This window comes from Rhinoderma darwinii (genome assembly GCF_050947455.1).
Source record: "Rhinoderma darwinii isolate aRhiDar2 chromosome 5 unlocalized genomic scaffold, aRhiDar2.hap1 SUPER_5_unloc_39, whole genome shotgun sequence".
NCBI lineage: Eukaryota > Metazoa > Chordata > Amphibia > Anura > Rhinodermatidae > Rhinoderma > Rhinoderma darwinii.
Genome location: NW_027461797.1, coordinates 863,496 through 877,111, shown reverse-complemented (window position 1 = coordinate 877,111; position 13,616 = coordinate 863,496). Strand labels below are relative to the sequence as shown.

The window sequence follows — 13,616 nt, the reverse complement described above, 5'->3', positions numbered from 1 at the left end:
GCTCGCCTGCCCGCCACAATGGACCTACCTGTGTACACTAGATGGATGTGATGGAATGTACTGTCGTCCCTACATTTCAAGAAGAAGTAAGAATTGCAGTTGCAACAAAGCCTTGCTTGCCTACAAAGAGAGCAGCAATTTGGATTTGTTACTATGTTACCTAGAAGAATAACAAACTGTGCAAGGATGGAGGTTGTAGGAGCAAGGAGAAGTTGTCTGTAAAGTTGGTGGATGCCTATTTTCCATTTTGCAGTCCCTTGTCTCCCTCTTGTGGCCTCCTGGAGGCAACTAGCTGTGCAAAAAAAAGACAGCCTGGCGGCCGGCTGTTGCAGTGTTGCCCTCTCAGGCAACACTGAGTGACTGACTGAGCCTCACCGTCTTATATAAAGTTCAGACGGAACTTTGCACGTGTCATAGTGGAGCCCTCAGGATTCCAGAGCCAGCTTTCTGACATCATAATGGGGCCTCAGAGATAAAAGCCTGGGCCCAGGCAGTGTTGGTCAGTGCTGCTCAGCAGGCAGCACTGGACTGGACTGGATTACAGCTGATACAAGGTGTGAAGGAACAAGGGGTGGCTGTGGGCATGCACTTGCTGCCGCTGCCAGTGTTTATCTGCATGGCAGCAGGGCATTTGGGCGTTGCCAGGAAGGCGTTTTTATGTAGATTCCTCCTCTTTCAGCACTGCATTGTGGTGCAAGCAAAAGAAGCAAATCCTGTCTGGCTTCCTCTCCGGCCTTTATTCACCTCCCGTGTAGCTGTGAGTGTGTGAGCCTGCAGGGCCCCATGGAATTGCCTAGAAGTAGGGTGAATCGCTGCAAGGGCTGAACAGCAGTATCGGGCAGGCTCGGGCAACGCGCGGCCCTTTCGGGTTATCGCTTCTCGGCCTTTTGGCTAAGATCAAGTGTAGTATCTGTTCTTATCAGTTTAATATCTGATACGTCCCCTATCTGGGGACCATATATTAAATGGATTTTTAGAACAGGGAGATGGAAATAGAGCTTGCTCTGTCCACTCCACGCATTGACCTGGTATTGCAGTATTTCCAGGACCGGTGCACCCTTTCCTTATGTGTTGACTAAAAGCAGATTCCAAAAGTGTTTTTTGTCTTTGCTATTGTTTCTGTCTTTCTGAAGGGATCTCCCCTTTTAATCCCATTATTTCAACACCTGTTGGACAATGCATGAGTGATAATGAGCTCATTGATTAAATGCAATTAATGAATAGATTGCCACCTCTTGTTGTGTGTCGTCTGTGTTTCTGTGTTTCCGGCATTTCACATTGGAACACCTCATTCACCTTCCTTGTCTTCTCTCCGCCCTCCCTTTTAGGTAAGTTAAAGAGCTGCACCTGAGCCAGCCACTGATTGATTGATTGATTGATTGATTGATTGATTGATTGATTGATTGATTGATTGATTGATTGATTGATGCAGCACAACAGTCAAATAGTGGAGTGGAGTAGGGGAACAGCAAACAGCCAATAAAGCAGCCCGCCCGCTCGCCTGCCCGCCACAATGGACCTACCTGTGTACACTAGATGGATGTGATGGAATGTACTGTCGTCCCTACATTTCAAGAAGAAGTAAGAATTGCAGTTGCAACAAAGCCTTGCTTGCCTACAAAGAGAGCAGCAATTTGGATTTGTTACTATGTTACCTAGAAGAATAACAAACTGTGCAAGGATGGAGGTTGTAGGAGCAAGGAGAAGTTGTCTGTAAAGTTGGTGGATGCCTATTTTCCATTTTGCAGTCCCTTGTCTCCCTCTTGTGGCCTCCTGGAGGCAACTAGCTGTGCAAAAAAAAGACAGCCTGGCGGCCGGCTGTTGCAGTGTTGCCCTCTCAGGCAACACTGAGTGACTGACTGAGCCTCACCGTCTTATATAAAGTTCAGACGGAACTTTGCACGTGTCATAGTGGAGCCCTCAGGATTCCAGAGCCAGCTTTCTGACATCATAATGGGGCCTCAGAGATAAAAGCCTGGGCCCAGGCAGTGTTGGTCAGTGCTGCTCAGCAGGCAGCACTGGACTGGACTGGATTACAGCTGATACAAGGTGTGAAGGAACAAGGGGTGGCTGTGGGCATGCACTTGCTGCCGCTGCCAGTGTTTATCTGCATGGCAGCAGGGCATTTGGGCGTTGCCAGGAAGGCGTTTTTATGTAGATTCCTCCTCTTTCAGCACTGCATTGTGGTGCAAGCAAAAGAAGCAAATCCTGTCTGGCTTCCTCTCCGGCCTTTATTCACCTCCCGTGTAGCTGTGAGTGTGTGAGCCTGCAGGGCCCCATGGAATTGCCTAGAAGTAGGCTGAATCGCTGCAAGGGCTGAACAGCAGTATCGGGCAGGCTCGGGCAACGCGCGGCCCGTTCGGGTTATCGCTTCTCGGCCTTTTGGCTAAGATCAAGTGTAGTATCTGTTCTTATCAGTTTAATATCTGATACGTCCCCTATCTGGGGACCATATATTAAATGGATTTTTAGAACAGGGAGATGGAAATAGAGCTTGCTCTGTCCACTCCACGCATTGACCTGGTATTGCAGTATTTCCAGGACCGGTGCACCCTTTCCTTATGTGTTGACTAAAAGCAGATTCCAAAAGTGTTTTTTGTCTTTGCTATTGTTTCTGTCTTTCTGAAGGGATCTCCCCTTTTAATCCCATTATTTCAACACCTGTTGGACAATGCATGAGTGATAATGAGCTCATTGATTAAATGCAATTAATGAATAGATTGCCACCTCTTGTTGTGTGTCGTCTGTGTTTCTGTGTTTCCGGCATTTCACATTGGAACACCTCATTCACCTTCCTTGTCTTCTCTCCGCCCTCCCTTTTAGGTAAGTTAAAGAGCTGCACCTGAGCCAGCCACTGATTGATTGATTGATTGATTGATTGATTGATTGATTGATTGATTGATGCAGCACAACAGTCAAATAGTGGAGTGGAGTAGGGGAACAGCAAACAGCCAATAAAGCAGCCCGCCCGCTCGCCTGCCCGCCACAATGGACCTACCTGTGTACACTAGATGGATGTGATGGAATGTACTGTCGTCCCTACATTTCAAGAAGAAGTAAGAATTGCAGTTGCAACAAAGCCTTGCTTGCCTACAAAGAGAGCAGCAATTTGGATTTGTTACTATGTTACCTAGAAGAATAACAAACTGTGCAAGGATGGAGGTTGTAGGAGCAAGGAGAAGTTGTCTGTAAAGTTGGTGGATGCCTATTTTCCATTTTGCAGTCCCTTGTCTCCCTCTTGTGGCCTCCTGGAGGCAACTAGCTGTGCAAAAAAAAGACAGCCTGGCGGCCGGCTGTTGCAGTGTTGCCCTCTCAGGCAACACTGAGTGACTGACTGAGCCTCACCGTCTTATATAAAGTTCAGACGGAACTTTGCACGTGTCATAGTGGAGCCCTCAGGATTCCAGAGCCAGCTTTCTGACATCATAATGGGGCCTCAGAGATAAAAGCCTGGGCCCAGGCAGTGTTGGTCAGTGCTGCTCAGCAGGCAGCACTGGACTGGACTGGATTACAGCTGATACAAGGTGTGAAGGAACAAGGGGTGGCTGTGGGCATGCACTTGCTGCCGCTGCCAGTGTTTATCTGCATGGCAGCAGGGCATTTGGGCGTTGCCAGGAAGGCGTTTTTATGTAGATTCCTCCTCTTTCAGCACTGCATTGTGGTGCAAGCAAAAGAAGCAAATCCTGTCTGGCTTCCTCTCCGGCCTTTATTCACCTCCCGTGTAGCTGTGAGTGTGTGAGCCTGCAGGGCCCCATGGAATTGCCTAGAAGTAGGCTGAATCGCTGCAAGGGCTGAACAGCAGTATCGGGCAGGCTCGGGCAACGCGCGGCCCGTTCGGGTTATCGCTTCTCGGCCTTTTGGCTAAGATCAAGTGTAGTATCTGTTCTTATCAGTTTAATATCTGATACGTCCCCTATCTGGGGACCATATATTAAATGGATTTTTAGAACAGGGAGATGGAAATAGAGCTTGCTCTGTCCACTCCACGCATTGACCTGGTATTGCAGTATTTCCAGGACCGGTGCACCCTTTCCTTATGTGTTGACTAAAAGCAGATTCCAAAAGTGTTTTTTGTCTTTGCTATTGTTTCTGTCTTTCTGAAGGGATCTCCCCTTTTAATCCCATTATTTCAACACCTGTTGGACAATGCATGAGTGATAATGAGCTCATTGATTAAATGCAATTAATGAATAGATTGCCACCTCTTGTTGTGTGTCGTCTGTGTTTCTGTGTTTCCGGCATTTCACATTGGAACACCTCATTCACCTTCCTTGTCTTCTCTCCGCCCTCCCTTTTAGGTAAGTTAAAGAGCTGCACCTGAGCCAGCCACTGATTGATTGATTGATTGATTGATTGATTGATTGATTGATTGATTGATTGATTGATGCAGCACAACAGTCAAATAGTGGAGTGGAGTAGGGGAACAGCAAACAGCCAATAAAGCAGCCCGCCCGCTCGCCTGCCCGCCACAATGGACCTACCTGTATACACTAGATGGATGTGATGGAATGTACTGTCGTCCCTACATTTCAAGAAGAAGTAAGAATTGCAGTTGCAACAAAGCCTTGCTTGCCTACAAAGAGAGCAGCAATTTGGATTTGTTACTATGTTACCTAGAAGAATAACAAACTGTGCAAGGATGGAGGTTGTAGGAGCAAGGAGAAGTTGTCTGTAAAGTTGGTGGATGCCTATTTTCCATTTTGCAGTCCCTTGTCTCCCTCTTGTGGCCTCCTGGAGGCAACTAGCTGTGCAAAAAAAAGACAGCCTGGCGGCCGGCTGTTGCAGTGTTGCCCTCTCAGGCAACACTGAGTGACTGACTGAGCCTCACCGTCTTATATAAAGTTCAGACGGAACTTTGCACGTGTCATAGTGGAGCCCTCAGGATTCCAGAGCCAGCTTTCTGACATCATAATGGGGCCTCAGAGATAAAAGCCTGGGCCCAGGCAGTGTTGGTCAGTGCTGCTCAGCAGGCAGCACTGGACTGGACTGGATTACAGCTGATACAAGGTGTGAAGGAACAAGGGGTGGCTGTGGGCATGCACTTGCTGCCGCTGCCAGTGTTTATCTGCATGGCAGCAGGGCATTTGGGCGTTGCCAGGAAGGCGTTTTTATGTAGATTCCTCCTCTTTCAGCACTGCATTGTGGTGCAAGCAAAAGAAGCAAATCCTGTCTGGCTTCCTCTCCGGCCTTTATTCACCTCCCGTGTAGCTGTGAGTGTGTGAGCCTGCAGGGCCCCATGGAATTGCCTAGAAGTAGGCTGAATCGCTGCAAGGGCTGAACAGCAGTATCGGGCAGGCTCGGGCAACGCGCGGCCCGTTCGGGTTATCGCTTCTCGGCCTTTTGGCTAAGATCAAGTGTAGTATCTGTTCTTATCAGTTTAATATCTGATACGTCCCCTATCTGGGGACCATATATTAAATGGATTTTTAGAACAGGGAGATGGAAATAGAGCTTGCTCTGTCCACTCCACGCATTGACCTGGTATTGCAGTATTTCCAGGACCGGTGCACCCTTTCCTTATGTGTTGACTAAAAGCAGATTCCAAAAGTGTTTTTTGTCTTTGCTATTGTTTCTGTCTTTCTGAAGGGATCTCCCCTTTTAATCCCATTATTTCAACACCTGTTGGACAATGCATGAGTGATAATGAGCTCATTGATTAAATGCAATTAATGAATAGATTGCCACCTCTTGTTGTGTGTCGTCTGTGTTTCTGTGTTTCCGGCATTTCACATTGGAACACCTCATTCACCTTCCTTGTCTTCTCTCCGCCCTCCCTTTTAGGTAAGTTAAAGAGCTGCACCTGAGCCAGCCACTGATTGATTGATTGATTGATTGATTGATTGATTGATTGATTGATGCAGCACAACAGTCAAATAGTGGAGTGGAGTAGGGGAACAGCAAACAGCCAATAATGCAGCCCGCCCGCTCGCCTGCCCGCCACAATGGACCTACCTGTGTACACTAGATGGATGTGATGGAATGTACTGTCGTCCCTACATTTCAAGAAGAAGTAAGAATTGCAGTTGCAACAAAGCCTTGCTTGCCTACAAAGAGAGCAGCAATTTGGATTTGTTACTATGTTACCTAGAAGAATAACAAACTGTGCAAGGATGGAGGTTGTAGGAGCAAGGAGAAGTTGTCTGTAAAGTTGGTGGATGCCTATTTTCCATTTTGCAGTCCCTTGTCTCCCTCTTGTGGCCTCCTGGAGGCAACTAGCTGTGCAAAAAAAAGACAGCCTGGCGGCCGGCTGTTGCAGTGTTGCCCTCTCAGGCAACACTGAGTGACTGACTGAGCCTCACCGTCTTATATAAAGTTCAGACGGAACTTTGCACGTGTCATAGTGGAGCCCTCAGGATTCCAGAGCCAGCTTTCTGACATCATAATGGGGCCTCAGAGATAAAAGCCTGGGCCCAGGCAGTGTTGGTCAGTGCTGCTCAGCAGGCAGCACTGGACTGGACTGGATTACAGCTGATACAAGGTGTGAAGGAACAAGGGGTGGCTGTGGGCATGCACTTGCTGCCGCTGCCAGTGTTTATCTGCATGGCAGCAGGGCATTTGGGCGTTGCCAGGAAGGCGTTTTTATGTAGATTCCTCCTCTTTCAGCACTGCATTGTGGTGCAAGCAAAAGAAGCAAATCCTGTCTGGCTTCCTCTCCGGCCTTTATTCACCTCCCGTGTAGCTGTGAGTGTGTGAGCCTGCAGGGCCCCATGGAATTGCCTAGAAGTAGGCTGAATCGCTGCAAGGGCTGAACAGCAGTATCGGGCAGGCTCGGGCAACGCGCGGCCCGTTCGGGTTATCGCTTCTCGGCCTTTTGGCTAAGATCAAGTGTAGTATCTGTTCTTATCAGTTTAATATCTGATACGTCCCCTATCTGGGGACCATATATTAAATGGATTTTTAGAACAGGGAGATGGAAATAGAGCTTGCTCTGTCCACTCCACGCATTGACCTGGTATTGCAGTATTTCCAGGACCGGTGCACCCTTTCCTTATGTGTTGACTAAAAGCAGATTCCAAAAGTGTTTTTTGTCTTTGCTATTGTTTCTGTCTTTCTGAAGGGATCTCCCCTTTTAATCCCATTATTTCAACACCTGTTGGACAATGCATGAGTGATAATGAGCTCATTGATTAAATGCAATTAATGAATAGATTGCCACCTCTTGTTGTGTGTCGTCTGTGTTTCTGTGTTTCCGGCATTTCACATTGGAACACCTCATTCACCTTCCTTGTCTTCTCTCCGCCCTCCCTTTTAGGTAAGTTAAAGAGCTGCACCTGAGCCAGCCACTGATTGATTGATTGATTGATTGATTGATTGATTGATTGATTGATGCAGCACAACAGTCAAATAGTGGAGTGGAGTAGGGGAACAGCAAACAGCCAATAAAGCAGCCCGCCCGCTCGCCTGCCCGCCACAATGGACCTACCTGTGTACACTAGATGGATGTGATGGAATGTACTGTCGTCCCTACATTTCAAGAAGAAGTAAGAATTGCAGTTGCAACAAAGCCTTGCTTGCCTACAAAGAGAGCAGCAATTTGGATTTGTTACTATGTTACCTAGAAGAATAACAAACTGTGCAAGGATGGAGGTTGTAGGAGCAAGGAGAAGTTGTCTGTAAAGTTGGTGGATGCCTATTTTCCATTTTGCAGTCCCTTGTCTCCCTCTTGTGGCCTCCTGGAGGCAACTAGCTGTGCAAAAAAAAGACAGCCTGGCGGCCGGCTGTTGCAGTGTTGCCCTCTCAGGCAACACTGAGTGACTGACTGAGCCTCACCGTCTTATATAAAGTTCAGACGGAACTTTGCACGTGTCATAGTGGAGCCCTCAGGATTCCAGAGCCAGCTTTCTGACATCATAATGGGGCCTCAGAGATAAAAGCCTGGGCCCAGGCAGTGTTGGTCAGTGCTGCTCAGCAGGCAGCACTGGACTGGACTGGATTACAGCTGATACAAGGTGTGAAGGAACAAGGGGTGGCTGTGGGCATGCACTTGCTGCCGCTGCCAGTGTTTATCTGCATGGCAGCAGGGCATTTGGGCGTTGCCAGGAAGGCGTTTTTATGTAGATTCCTCCTCTTTCAGCACTGCATTGTGGTGCAAGCAAAAGAAGCAAATCCTGTCTGGCTTCCTCTCCGGCCTTTATTCACCTCCCGTGTAGCTGTGAGTGTGTGAGCCTGCAGGGCCCCATGGAATTGCCTAGAAGTAGGCTGAATCGCTGCAAGGGCTGAACAGCAGTATCGGGCAGGCTCGGGCAACGCGCGGCCCGTTCGGGTTATCGCTTCTCGGCCTTTTGGCTAAGATCAAGTGTAGTATCTGTTCTTATCAGTTTAATATCTGATACGTCCCCTATCTGGGGACCATATATTAAATGGATTTTTAGAACAGGGAGATGGAAATAGAGCTTGCTCTGTCCACTCCACGCATTGACCTGGTATTGCAGTATTTCCAGGACCGGTGCACCCTTTCCTTATGTGTTGACTAAAAGCAGATTCCAAAAGTGTTTTTTGTCTTTGCTATTGTTTCTGTCTTTCTGAAGGGATCTCCCCTTTTAATCCCATTATTTCAACACCTGTTGGACAATGCATGAGTGATAATGAGCTCATTGATTAAATGCAATTAATGAATAGATTGCCACCTCTTGTTGTGTGTCGTCTGTGTTTCTGTGTTTCCGGCATTTCACATTGGAACACCTCATTCACCTTCCTTGTCTTCTCTCCGCCCTCCCTTTTAGGTAAGTTAAAGAGCTGCACCTGAGCCAGCCACTGATTGATTGATTGATTGATTGATTGATTGATTGATTGATTGATTGATTGATTGATTGATGCAGCACAACAGTCAAATAGTGGAGTGGAGTAGGGGAACAGCAAACAGCCAATAAAGCAGCCCGCCCGCTCGCCTGCCCGCCACAATGGACCTACCTGTGTACACTAGATGGATGTGATGGAATGTACTGTCGTCCCTACATTTCAAGAAGAAGTAAGAATTGCAGTTGCAACAAAGCCTTGCTTGCCTACAAAGAGAGCAGCAATTTGGATTTGTTACTATGTTACCTAGAAGAATAACAAACTGTGCAAGGATGGAGGTTGTAGGAGCAAGGAGAAGTTGTCTGTAAAGTTGGTGGATGCCTATTTTCCATTTTGCAGTCCCTTGTCTCCCTCTTGTGGCCTCCTGGAGGCAACTAGCTGTGCAAAAAAAAGACAGCCTGGCGGCCGGCTGTTGCAGTGTTGCCCTCTCAGGCAACACTGAGTGACTGACTGAGCCTCACCGTCTTATATAAAGTTCAGACGGAACTTTGCACGTGTCATAGTGGAGCCCTCAGGATTCCAGAGCCAGCTTTCTGACATCATAATGGGGCCTCAGAGATAAAAGCCTGGGCCCAGGCAGTGTTGGTCAGTGCTGCTCAGCAGGCAGCACTGGACTGGACTGGATTACAGCTGATACAAGGTGTGAAGGAACAAGGGGTGGCTGTGGGCATGCACTTGCTGCCGCTGCCAGTGTTTATCTGCATGGCAGCAGGGCATTTGGGCGTTGCCAGGAAGGCGTTTTTATGTAGATTCCTCCTCTTTCAGCACTGCATTGTGGTGCAAGCAAAAGAAGCAAATCCTGTCTGGCTTCCTCTCCGGCCTTTATTCACCTCCCGTGTAGCTGTGAGTGTGTGAGCCTGCAGGGCCCCATGGAATTGCCTAGAAGTAGGCTGAATCGCTGCAAGGGCTGAACAGCAGTATCGGGCAGGCTCGGGCAACGCGCGGCCCGTTCGGGTTATCGCTTCTCGGCCTTTTGGCTAAGATCAAGTGTAGTATCTGTTCTTATCAGTTTAATATCTGATACGTCCCCTATCTGGGGACCATATATTAAATGGATTTTTAGAACAGGGAGATGGAAATAGAGCTTGCTCTGTCCACTCCACGCATTGACCTGGTATTGCAGTATTTCCAGGACCGGTGCACCCTTTCCTTATGTGTTGACTAAAAGCAGATTCCAAAAGTGTTTTTTGTCTTTGCTATTGTTTCTGTCTTTCTGAAGGGATCTCCCCTTTTAATCCCATTATTTCAACACCTGTTGGACAATGCATGAGTGATAATGAGCTCATTGATTAAATGCAATTAATGAATAGATTGCCACCTCTTGTTGTGTGTCGTCTGTGTTTCTGTGTTTCCGGCATTTCACATTGGAACACCTCATTCACCTTCCTTGTCTTCTCTCCGCCCTCCCTTTTAGGTAAGTTAAAGAGCTGCACCTGAGCCAGCCACTGATTGATTGATTGATTGATTGATTGATTGATTGATTGATTGATGCAGCACAACAGTCAAATAGTGGAGTGGAGTAGGGGAACAGCAAACAGCCAATAAAGCAGCCCGCCCGCTCGCCTGCCCGCCACAATGGACCTACCTGTGTACACTAGATGGATGTGATGGAATGTACTGTCGTCCCTACATTTCAAGAAGAAGTAAGAATTGCAGTTGCAACAAAGCCTTGCTTGCCTACAAAGAGAGCAGCAATTTGGATTTGTTACTATGTTACCTAGAAGAATAACAAACTGTGCAAGGATGGAGGTTGTAGGAGCAAGGAGAAGTTGTCTGTAAAGTTGGTGGATGCCTATTTTCCATTTTGCAGTCCCTTGTCTCCCTCTTGTGGCCTCCTGGAGGCAACTAGCTGTGCAAAAAAAAGACAGCCTGGCGGCCGGCTGTTGCAGTGTTGCCCTCTCAGGCAACACTGAGTGACTGACTGAGCCTCACCGTCTTATATAAAGTTCAGACGGAACTTTGCACGTGTCATAGTGGAGCCCTCAGGATTCCAGAGCCAGCTTTCTGACATCATAATGGGGCCTCAGAGATAAAAGCCTGGGCCCAGGCAGTGTTGGTCAGTGCTGCTCAGCAGGCAGCACTGGACTGGACTGGATTACAGCTGATACAAGGTGTGAAGGAACAAGGGGTGGCTGTGGGCATGCACTTGCTGCCGCTGCCAGTGTTTATCTGCATGGCAGCAGGGCATTTGGGCGTTGCCAGGAAGGCGTTTTTATGTAGATTCCTCCTCTTTCAGCACTGCATTGTGGTGCAAGCAAAAGAAGCAAATCCTGTCTGGCTTCCTCTCCGGCCTTTATTCACCTCCCGTGTAGCTGTGAGTGTGTGAGCCTGCAGGGCCCCATGGAATTGCCTAGAAGTAGGCTGAATCGCTGCAAGGGCTGAACAGCAGTATCGGGCAGGCTCGGGCAACGCGCGGCCCGTTCGGGTTATCGCTTCTCGGCCTTTTGGCTAAGATCAAGTGTAGTATCTGTTCTTATCAGTTTAATATCTGATACGTCCCCTATCTGGGGACCATATATTAAATGGATTTTTAGAACAGGGAGATGGAAATAGAGCTTGCTCTGTCCACTCCACGCATTGACCTGGTATTGCAGTATTTCCAGGACCGGTGCACCCTTTCCTTATGTGTTGACTAAAAGCAGATTCCAAAAGTGTTTTTTGTCTTTGCTATTGTTTCTGTCTTTCTGAAGGAATCTCCCCTTTTAATCCCATTATTTCAACACCTGTTGGACAATGCATGAGTGATAATGAGCTCATTGATTAAATGCAATTAATGAATAGATTGCCACCTCTTGTTGTGTGTCGTCTGTGTTTCTGTGTTTCCGGCATTTCACATTGGAACACCTCATTCACCTTCCTTGTCTTCTCTCCGCCCTCCCTTTTAGGTAAGTTAAAGAGCTGCACCTGAGCCAGCCACTGATTGATTGATTGATTGATTGATTGATTGATTGATTGATTGATTGATTGATTGATTCAGCACAACAGTCAAATAGTGGAGTGGAGTAGGGGAACAGCAAACAGCCAATAAAGCAGCCCGCCCGCTCGCCTGCCCGCCACAATGGACCTACCTGTGTACACTAGATGGATGTGATGGAATGTACTGTCGTCCCTACATTTCAAGAAGAAGTAAGAATTGCAGTTGCAACAAAGCCTTGCTTGCCTACAAAGAGAGCAGCAATTTGGATTTGTTACTATGTTACCTAGAAGAATAACAAACTGTGCAAGGATGGAGGTTGTAGGAGCAAGGAGAAGTTGTCTGTAAAGTTGGTGGATGCCTATTTTCCATTTTGCAGTCCCTTGTCTCCCTCTTGTGGCCTCCTGGAGGCAACTAGCTGTGCAAAAAAAAGACAGCCTGGCGGCCGGCTGTTGCAGTGTTGCCCTCTCAGGCAACACTGAGTGACTGACTGAGCCTCACCGTCTTATATAAAGTTCAGACGGAACTTTGCACGTGTCATAGTGGAGCCCTCAGGATTCCAGAGCCAGCTTTCTGACATCATAATGGGGCCTCAGAGATAAAAGCCTGGGCCCAGGCAGTGTTGGTCAGTGCTGCTCAGCAGGCAGCACTGGACTGGACTGGATTACAGCTGATACAAGGTGTGAAGGAACAAGGGGTGGCTGTGGGCATGCACTTGCTGCCGCTGCCAGTGTTTATCTGCATGGCAGCAGGGCATTTGGGCGTTGCCAGGAAGGCGTTTTTATGTAGATTCCTCCTCTTTCAGCACTGCATTGTGGTGCAAGCAAAAGAAGCAAATCCTGTCTGGCTTCCTCTCCGGCCTTTATTCACCTCCCGTGTAGCTGTGAGTGTGTGAGCCTGCAGGGCCCCATGGAATTGCCTAGAAGTAGGCTGAATCGCTGCAAGGGCTGAACAGCAGTATCGGGCAGGCTCGGGCAACGCGCGGCCCGTTCGGGTTATCACTTCTCGGCCTTTTGGCTAAGATCAAGTGTAGTATCTGTTCTTATCAGTTTAATATCTGATACGTCCCCTATCTGGGGACCATATATTAAATGGATTTTTAGAACAGGGAGATGGAAATAGAGCTTGCTCTGTCCACTCCACGCATTGACCTGGTATTGCAGTATTTCCAGGACCGGTGCACCCTTTCCTTATGTGTTGACTAAAAGCAGATTCCAAAAGTGTTTTTTGTCTTTGCTATTGTTTCTGTCTTTCTGAAGGGATCTCCCCTTTTAATCCCATTATTTCAACACCTGTTGGACAATGCATGAGTGATAATGAGCTCATTGATTAAATGCAATTAATGAATAGATTGCCACCTCTTGTTGTGTGTCGTCTGTGTTTCTGTGTTTCCGGCATTTCACATTGGAACACCTCATTCACCTTCCTTGTCTTCTCTCCGCCCTCCCTTTTAGGTAAGTTAAAGAGCTGCACCTGAGCCAGCCACTGATTGATTGATTGATTGATTGATTGATTGATTGATTGATTGATTGATTGATTGATGCAGCACAACAGTCAAATAGTGGAGTGGAGTAGGGGAACAGCAAACAGCCAATAAAGCAGCCCGCCCGCTCGCCTGCCCGCCACAATGGACCTACCTGTGTACACTAGATGGATGTGATGGAATGTACTGTCGTCCCTACATTTCAAGAAGAAGTAAGAATTGCAGTTGCAACAAAGCCTTGCTTGCCTACAAAGAGAGCAGCAATTTGGATTTGTTACTATGTTACCTAGAAGAATAACAAACTGTGCAAGGATGGAGGTTGTAGGAGCAAGGAGAAGTTGTCTGTAAAGTTGGTGGATGCCTATTTTCCATTTTGCAGTCCCTTGTCTCCCTCTTGTGGCCTCCTGGAGGCAACTAGCTGTG

The 13,616-nt window shown here is 47.7% G+C and overlaps 9 non-coding genes across 9 annotated transcripts; all 9 read left to right on the top strand.

Moving 5' to 3' along the window:
* The first annotated feature begins 871 nt into the window (after positions 1-871).
* On the top strand, positions 872-1,062 carry LOC142692695 (U2 spliceosomal RNA). Its single transcript, XR_012861116.1, has one exon. It is a non-coding gene; the product is annotated as a U2 spliceosomal RNA (small nuclear RNA).
* Positions 1,063-2,366: 1,304 nt separating this feature from the next.
* LOC142692693 (U2 spliceosomal RNA) lies at positions 2,367-2,557 on the top strand. Its single transcript, XR_012861114.1, has one exon. It is a non-coding gene; the product is annotated as a U2 spliceosomal RNA (small nuclear RNA).
* Positions 2,558-3,841: 1,284 nt separating this feature from the next.
* Positions 3,842-4,032, top strand: LOC142692692 (U2 spliceosomal RNA). The gene has a single exon (XR_012861113.1). It is a non-coding gene; the product is annotated as a U2 spliceosomal RNA (small nuclear RNA).
* A 1,292-nt stretch (positions 4,033-5,324) lies between these two features.
* On the top strand, positions 5,325-5,515 carry LOC142692691 (U2 spliceosomal RNA). Its single transcript, XR_012861112.1, has one exon. It is a non-coding gene; the product is annotated as a U2 spliceosomal RNA (small nuclear RNA).
* A 1,280-nt stretch (positions 5,516-6,795) lies between these two features.
* On the top strand, positions 6,796-6,986 carry LOC142692690 (U2 spliceosomal RNA). The gene has a single exon (XR_012861111.1). It is a non-coding gene; the product is annotated as a U2 spliceosomal RNA (small nuclear RNA).
* A 1,280-nt stretch (positions 6,987-8,266) lies between these two features.
* Positions 8,267-8,457, top strand: LOC142692689 (U2 spliceosomal RNA). The gene has a single exon (XR_012861110.1). It is a non-coding gene; the product is annotated as a U2 spliceosomal RNA (small nuclear RNA).
* A 1,296-nt stretch (positions 8,458-9,753) lies between these two features.
* Positions 9,754-9,944, top strand: LOC142692688 (U2 spliceosomal RNA). The gene has a single exon (XR_012861109.1). It is a non-coding gene; the product is annotated as a U2 spliceosomal RNA (small nuclear RNA).
* Positions 9,945-11,224: 1,280 nt separating this feature from the next.
* On the top strand, positions 11,225-11,415 carry LOC142692687 (U2 spliceosomal RNA). Its single transcript, XR_012861108.1, has one exon. It is a non-coding gene; the product is annotated as a U2 spliceosomal RNA (small nuclear RNA).
* A 1,292-nt stretch (positions 11,416-12,707) lies between these two features.
* On the top strand, positions 12,708-12,898 carry LOC142691983 (U2 spliceosomal RNA). Its single transcript, XR_012860483.1, has one exon. It is a non-coding gene; the product is annotated as a U2 spliceosomal RNA (small nuclear RNA).
* Positions 12,899-13,616: the final 718 nt, after the last annotated feature.